The sequence below is a fragment of the Lutra lutra genome, chromosome 16, assembly GCF_902655055.1.
Source record: "Lutra lutra chromosome 16, mLutLut1.2, whole genome shotgun sequence".
In the NCBI taxonomy this organism is placed as follows: Eukaryota; Metazoa; Chordata; class Mammalia; order Carnivora; family Mustelidae; genus Lutra; species Lutra lutra.
The window spans coordinates 52,108,910-52,114,909 of record NC_062293.1 but is presented as its reverse complement, the minus strand read 5'-3'; positions in this window follow the sequence as shown (position 1 = coordinate 52,114,909).

Sequence of the window (6,000 nt, the reverse complement as noted above, 5' to 3'; positions counted from 1 at the left end):
AGAGAGTGAGCACAAGCAGGGGCAGTGGGAGAGGAAGAAGCAGGATTCTTTCCCCCTGAGCAGGGAGGCCAATGCGGGGCTCGATCCCAGGATCCTGGGATCATGACCTGAGCTGAAGGCAGAGGCTTTAACCCACTGAGCCACCCAGGCGCCCCAAGACATAGCTTTCTTAACCTAAGAGAAGAACATTACCTCCACTGACCTCTCAAGAATGCATTCCCCCTCCCACTCTGTACTCATGTAGCATGACTTTGAAACCCTATCCTGCCTGGTACCCATCCTGACATTCATACTGATCTGTTGGTTTTGTTCCCCTCATTTGATGGGGAGGGGGGCATTTGTACCTTCATCTTTGAAATATGGTATGGCTTCATCTGGGGTGTATGGGAAGGAGTGTGTTCATTCTGTCCCCAAAGACTAGAAACGCATGCTTCTGGGGTGGGCCCACAGGCTTGGGTAAGGTTACCCGGTTGCATTCCCCATAAGGGAACTCATGTTTTGGCTTCAATGACCAGTGTATAAAGAGGCATAGGCAGTTGGGTGGCATTTAAGTCCTCTACCCAACGTGACTTGTTTGCCTCTGGCGAGGTGTTCTCTTTTGCTCTCCTAAGATTCTGCCAAACAGTTCATTCAAAACCAGTTTTTCATTATGTAATGGCATGAGGAAAGGATCACAGTATACTGCGTTTCTAGAGGAAGATTATAAAATGGACTGTACACCAAGAGCCTAATTACGTCTAAAAGAATAGCTTTGAGGTATGTGTGTGTGTGTATAAGCAGGAGTACAGCAGGAAGAGAGATGCATGAAATTATTGTTGGCAGTGACCTTCTCAGGCCTTCTTGTATTTTCCAACTTTCAAGCTAACAACTCATCATTTACGTAGAGAACGACACCTTTAAACAAACAAATCTGTCTGTTGGCACGTCTCCCGCGTGCCAAGTGATGGTGTTCATGAGCAGAGCGCCCTGGGGTTTAGGGGTCGGAAGACCTGGGTTTGCATTCCAGCGCAGACCTCGACTGGCCACTCACGGGTTATCATTTGCCTTATCAGCCCCAAATCTTTTCACCTATAAAATTAGTAGGACTTGCTTTGTGTAACTCTTGGGGTTACTGTAAGATTCTAGATTTTAGGACAAGATAACATATCAGAAAACTAGATCATGATGCCTGGGTGGCTCAGTTGGTTGGACGACTGCCTTCGGCTCAGGTCATGATCCCGGGATCCCGGGATTGAGTCCCACATCAGGCTCCCAGCTCCATGGGGAGTCTGCTTCTCCCTCTGACCTTCTCCTAGCTCATGCTCTCTCTCACTGTCTCTCTCTCAAATAAATAAATAAAATCTTTTAAAAAAATTAAAAAAAAAAGAAAACTAGATCACGAACGGATAATTTTCAAAGGACATCACGTTCTCTGGGTTGCTTTCCTCCCTGTGGACATGACTTTTCAACCTGCTTAGCTCTCTCCTCTTCTCCTACCTGGCTGTTAACATGAAAAGTCCTTTGAGGTCTTTACCCAAGACCTCCTCCTCTTCCCAACCTCTCCTCTCTCCCTAGATGATTCATTCCTAAGACTTCAATTCCACTGGTGAAAATGACTCACAAGTTGGTGTCTCCAGCCCAGACTTGAAATAGGAGATCTCCTAGGAAATATGAGAACTTGCCTTTCTTATAGCCACCTTGAACTGAACAAGTCCAAAATTAAACGTGTGACTTGTCCAGATCCCACCACAACAAAGCTAGCCCTCTTCCTGGTTCTTTTCTCTGAAATTGTGACCAGCACCCAACCATATATGCAAACAGAAACCCGGGGAACATCCCTATCTCTTCCCTTTCCCTGAACCCCATACCCATTCCATCACCATTCCACATCCCAAATATCTCCAGAGCCTTTACCCTTCATGTTTGCACTGCCATCACAGTAGTCCAAACCACCACCACCACCACCATCCTCCATATTGTATCCTGAGAAAGCTTTTTTAAAACAATCAACTGCATTGGGGCGCCTGGGTGGCTCAGTCCATTAATCATCTGACTTCTGCTCAGGTTGTGATCTCAGGGTACTGGGATCAAACCCTGTGTCAGGTTCGCTGCTCAGCGGGAAGTCTGCTTGTCCCTCTCCCTCTGGCCCTCCTCCCTCCCCCACTAGTGCTCTTGAGCTCTCAAATAAATAAATAAAATCTTTTTTAAAAAAATCAACTGCAGGGGCACCTGGGTGGCTCAGTGGATTAAGCCACTGCCTTCGGCTCAGGTCATGATCTCAGGGTCCTGGGATCGAGTCCCGCATCGGGCTCTCTGCTCAGCGGGGTGCCTGCTTCCCTCTCTCTGTCTCTGCCTGCCTCTCCGTCTACTTGTGATCTCTCTCTGTCAAATAAATAAATAAAATCTTTTTTAAAAAATCAACTGCATTGAGGTATAATGTACATGCAATAAAATTCACACACTGAAGTACAGAGGCCAATGAGTATTGACAAATGTGTACTTTTGTGGAACAACTACTCAGTCAAGATATAGACCATTTCCAGCACCAGGATACCTGGGTGGCTCGGTTGGTCAAGCATCTGAGTTCATCTCAGGTCATGATCTCAGGGTCCTGGGATAGAGCCCTGCCTCGGGTTCCCTGCTCAGTGGGAAGTCTGCTTGTCCCACTGCCCCTCTCCCCACTCATGCTCTCTCAAATAAATTTTTAAAATCTTTTAAAAAAGGGAAAAACACTATTTCCAGCACCTCAGCAAGTTCCCTTTACAGGTCCCAGGAGATTGCAGAATCTGATTTTTTTTTTAAAGATTTTGTTTATTTATTTGAGAGAGAGAGAGTGAAAGAGCACAAGCAGGGGGAGCGGCAGAGGGAGAGGGAGAAGCGGGCTCCCCGCTGAGCAGAGAGCCTGATGTGGGACTCGATCCCAGAACAATGGGATCATGACCCGAGCCAAAGGCAGATGCTTAACCATCTGAGCCACCCAGGCACCCCAGAATCTGATTTTTTAACTCTTTTTTTATCAGTATAAATTAGTTTTGCCTGTTCTAGAATTTCAAATAAATGGAAAAATACAGGAGGTACTCCTTTGTGTCTGGCTTAACAACACTCGCCAAACGACGACGAGATTCATTCACGTTATGGTGTGTCAGTAGCTTGCTCATTTTATAGCTGAGTAATATCTCCTTGTATGACTATATACCTCAGCGCTATCTACCTGTTCACCTGCTCATGAGCATGTAGGTTGTTTCCGGGTTGTGGCTATTTGGTGTTACCTCTTTTCTATCCTTTTAACAACCTATCTACTTTTTTTTTTAAGATTTTTTATTTATTTATTTGACAGAGAGAGATCACAAGTAGGCAGAGAGGCAAGCAGAGAGAGAGGAGGAAGCAGGCTCCCCGCTGAGCAGAGAGCCCGACTCAGGGCTCGATCCCAGGACCCTGGGATCATGACCTGAGCTGAAGGCAGAGGCTTTAACCCAATGAGCTATGCAGGCGCCCCTGCCTACGTTTTGATATAGAAAATGCACCTCCGGGGTGCCTGGCTGTCCCATCCATGGAACATTCAACTCTTGGTCTCAGGGTTGTAAGGTCCAGCCCCACACTGGGTGTAGAGATTACCTAAAAATAAAATCTTAAAAATAAAAAAATAAAATGCACCTCTTGGCAGGCATCATAGGAGTATTATTTTTTAATGCGCTTAAATGGTCTCTGCCTTTGGCAATAAGGAGGAGGGAGTGACGTGGCAAGCAGTGGAGAAGCTAATAGATTTCATTAATGGGATGAGTATATTGAACATAAAGTAATCGTACACACTTGACCTCATCTTCCAAAAACTGGATGCCTGCCATGAACCAGTGGTTTTAAAAGTGTGGTCTAGGGGCGCCTGGGTGGCTCAGTGGGTTAAGCCTCTGCCTTTGGCTTAGGTCATGATCCAAGGTCCTGGGATCGAGCCCAACATAGGGCTCTCTGCTCAGCGGGGAGCCTGCTCCCCACCTCAACCTGCCTCTCTGCCTACTTGTGATCTCTCTCTGTGTCAAGTAAGTAAATAAAGTCTTTAAAAAAAAAAAAAAAAAAGTGCAGTCTAGACTCCTGGGGCCCAGTGAGACCCTTTCAGGGAGTGTGTGAGGTCAAAATTATTTTCATGTTGGGGCACCTAAGTGGCTTAGTTGGTTAAGCATCCACCATCCTCTTGATTTCAGCTCAGGTCATGACCTCAGGGTCTTTTTTTTTTTTTTTTTTAAGATTTTATTTATTTGACAGAGAGAGATCACAAGTAGACGGAGAGGAAGGCAGAGAGAGAGAGAGAGGGAAGCAGGCTTCCTGCTGAGCAGAGAGCCCGATGTGGGACTCGATCCCAGGACCCTGAGATCATGACCTGAGCCGAAGGCAGCGGCTTAACCCACTGAGCCACCCAGGCGCCCATGACCTCAGGGTCTTGAGGTGGAGCCCGGTTGTCCTTGTGGGGAATCCAGGCTCAGGGGGAGTCTGACTCTCCTTCTCCCCCTCCCCCTGCTTGTGCTCTCTCTCTCTCTCAAATAAGTAAGTCTTTAAAAAATATTTTCATGTTATTACTAAGATATTATTTGCATTTTTCACTGGGTTAACACTTGGATGCAGAAGCAATGGTGGCCAAAACGACAAGGGGCTTAGCCTAAATCAAAGCGGTAGCACTGAGTTGTACAAGCAGTCACTGTACTCTTCCCAGTCACGTACACGGTGACCTAAGAGGAAAATAAGTCAATTTCACTTGAGTATACTTGATGAAACTGTGAAAATTAATTTTACTAAATCTCAACCCTTGAGTACTCCACTTTTGGGAATTATGAATAAGGCACTTTGGACAGTTTTCTAGAAAAAATGTAGTTTTGCAATTGTATGAGATGCAAGCAGATTTTTCTCAGGGTACCTGGGTGGCTCAGATGTTTAAGCATCTGCCTTCAGCTCAGGTCATGATCCCAGGGATCGAGTCCCACATTGGGCTCCCTGCTCAGTGGGGAGTCTGCTTCTCCCTCTCCCACTGCCCTTCCCCTCACTTGTGATCTCTTCTTCACTCAAATAAATAATATCTTTTTTTAAAAAAGTAGGCTTTTTCCTAGAAAGGATAACATTTTTACTAACTTCCTAATTACTTCTACAATACTTTCTTCTTCTATATTTTTGACCTCCTCTTTGAAGGCTTATTCACAGAGAATTTTATGATTTCTATAGAAAGGATAAATTTCTCTACCATGGAGCCATGGTTGAGCAAACATTTTTTTTTTAAAGAGTTTCTTTATTGATTTGACAGACAGAGATCACAAGTAGGCAGAGAGGCAGGCGGGGGTGGGGTGGGGGTGGGAAGCAGGCTCCCAGCTGAGCAGAGAGCCCAATGCAGGGCTTGATCCCAGGACCCAGGACCCTGGGATCATGATCTGAGCCAAAGGCAGAGGCTTTAACCCACTGAGCCACCCAGGCGCCCCCAAATGTTAACATCTTATGTTGTTGGGATAACTTATCACAATTTCATGACCTCACATTGATACATTATTAACTAAAATCACTACTTAGATTTTCTTAGTTTTTATAGACCGTCCTTTGTCCAGCAATCCCAACATTACATTTTGTTGTCATATCTCCTTAGGTGCCTTTGGATTGTACAGGTTCGACTTCCCTTGTTTTTAATGACCTTGACAGTTTTGAGGAGTACTTGTCAGCAGTTTTGTATAATGTCTTTTTTTTTTTAATGCGTAACTTATGAGATCAACTCATGAAAGCAGTGGTTTTCTTTTCTTTTTTTTTTTTAAGATTTTATTTATTTATTTGACAGAGAGATCACAAGTAGGCAGAGAGGCAGGCAGAGAGAGAGAGAGAGAGAGAGAGAGGGAAGCAGGCTCCCCGCTGAGCAGAGAGCCAGATGCGGGGCTCGATCCCAAGACCCTGAGATCATGACCTAGGCCAAAGGCAGAGGCTTAATCCACTGAGCCACCCAGGCGCCCCATATAATGTCTTTTTTTTTTTTTAAGATTTTATTTATTCATTTGACAG